Source organism: Pararge aegeria, chromosome 9, assembly GCF_905163445.1.
Source record: "Pararge aegeria chromosome 9, ilParAegt1.1, whole genome shotgun sequence".
In the NCBI taxonomy this organism is placed as follows: domain Eukaryota; kingdom Metazoa; phylum Arthropoda; class Insecta; order Lepidoptera; family Nymphalidae; genus Pararge; species Pararge aegeria.
In genome coordinates this window covers 12,537,293-12,539,879 of record NC_053188.1, presented here as the reverse complement: position 1 = coordinate 12,539,879, position 2,587 = coordinate 12,537,293, and positions in this window count along the sequence as shown.

Here is a 2,587-nt window from a genome sequence, read left to right as displayed (position 1 = left end):
TAGCGATTTGATTTTTAAGAGACTGTTTGTCATTTTCGCGAAGGCTGTGTAGTGCGCAAACTTTGCAGTTAATCTGTCTTGCAGCATCAACTGAAATGCCATTTTTTTTGCGACATTACGATTTTAGAAGCTCGCATTGTATTTTTCGATCGATCTCGCTAAAATCGTGCCACAAAGTTGCGCGGATACGACAGGAGTGCGCGCTAGCATTAAGAATTTCAGCGCGCTTTTTACGTGCCGTTTATTATTTTTATAATTATATACTATATTTTACTAAAAATAATATAACGATACTATTCATTCGCATATGAGCCAAACGTCAAATATCAATTCAAAGAATGGTTTATTAATAGTAAAATTAGGGTCCCTTATGTACTCAAAAATTCACAATATTAATATAATCCCTATCCCATCTTTCAGACAGAGTGAACACCGTTAACTGCATTTTATTAGGTACATATGAGTTTGGTGTTTTAGTGTACCTATCTAATCAACAATAAATTCATTTATTATTTATCAATAGAATACGTAATATATTTTCTAACTAGATATACATACCAAGGGATTTTTCTATCGACGTTTTTGGCTATTTTGTTCGACAACAAGTTTGGGGATCACGATCGTAATTTCGTATTTAAAACAATTTTATATGTACAACTTAAATTGATATTAATAAAGAACCTAACTCTAACCACTTTTCATCCATGAAACAATCAGTCTTCTCATTGCAAAAATTATCGATTTCATATAATATTTACACTTCCCAAATTTTCAAACTTCAAACTACATGCACAGTGGAACATTTACAAAGGAAACTAGTTTTGTTAAGACTTAAGTCGAATTGTTTTGTGTTATTTCAATTACCAATTGCACGTGAATAGATTGTTAAAACATGTGTCCATGTCGCAATAACATGTTTTTTTTTAAATCATTCCATACGAAACAGACATATCAAGCAAACATCTATTCAATTGGAATATAATTCTGTACTAAAGAAATAATTTTTTTTTTATCAATATATACTTGATCTACTACAAGGTATTCTGTTTCCTATCTAACACCAGAAAAGCAAGTCTGAACAGCTAAAATGTATCTATTTTGTTAATCAAAGCACTAAGTGAACTTTAAATTTTTAAAATGGACGGGTCAGAATGTGATCTCAGTTATGAAAATATGTTTAGCGAGTACTTAATGTGTGACATAATAATAAAATAAATGAGTCTTCTAAAGTCCCACAAACTTATCCGGCCCGGAAATAGGTATCACATGCGAAATGTCAGCAGGCCGATTACTATATGGTGTGAATTAATTATGATATGTGATACCGGGTGCAAAAAATAAATTTCAACATTTATTTTTATTCCAATACAGGTTAAACCTTTGAGTGCAATCTCACCTGTTGGTTCCTGATGATGCAGTCTAAGATGGCGCGCTAACCTGTTATGGCTATAGCAGTTAACTAAATGAAACCAGTTTCTACGCGGCATCGTACCGGGGCGCTTTGTCACTTAGCGGAACGTGTTTGTCGGTAGGGCCGTAACGAGCCCTCCACATCAGAACAGGGAAGTTTCAGAAATTCCGAAGTCCCAAATTACCCCCGTCGGAAATCGAAACCGAATGCTTCCAGTTATACCATACCATAACGTTGACCCTTGAGCGAGGGAGGTCATCAACCCGGGGGCAATGCAATGCCTTACGTATCGGACGCAATAATAAATCCAACGTGTAACGACGAATAACAGTATTCACCAACGCAGCGAAGGATTTGGGGCGCACAAGATAAATATCAGCTTTTTGCGGCGAACAGCTGTAACCGCGCGTTCTTTTCACACATCGCGATACAAATAAAACCTATATTCTCTGGTTCACGTTTTACGGGCCCTGGCGAGTAAAAGGGACGCCATCATACATCTAAGCGAGACAGAAACATTCATATAACGCGTGAGACCACCATTATGTGATAGTTCATTCTGCATTATTAAAATAAATAAGACTGTTTTTCCATTCAGATCACTCTAAAACCCCGCTAAGCCATATGAATGTAATGGAGTTCTTTACCTTAAGATAACAGGTCTTGTTATCTATGTCGAGCGAGTGGTGTGAACAATCATTTTGATTTTTTTTTAATCTACCGAAATTGTAAGGTTTATAGAGTTGTGGACAATAAGCAACCAGCGCATTTGTATCAAATCAAAATGCAACAAGGTTTTAATTTAATATTGCTTTATATAACATTCTCTCTGGCATTGAAAACATACCTACACACGAGTTACGATAGTTTTGATACAGAATCAGGGCATTTGGTGACCTAATGTGTCAGTAAGTAAGCCATAGTACTTTCGAGAAATAACAAATATTCAACATGATAATATATGAGTGTAATACCATATTTCCGGTGGGCCCTTTTTAATGGCGTTCGCACACAATATCAACTCAACATCAACTCGAATGAAAATAAAACATTCGTATGTGGGCTTTGTGTAATGTGACATGAAGGACATTTTTCAACGTATTTCAGCTAGTAGTATAAGATGAGAGGACCCCCTAATGGCCCAAATTTCAAACAAGGCATTATGGCGCATTACAA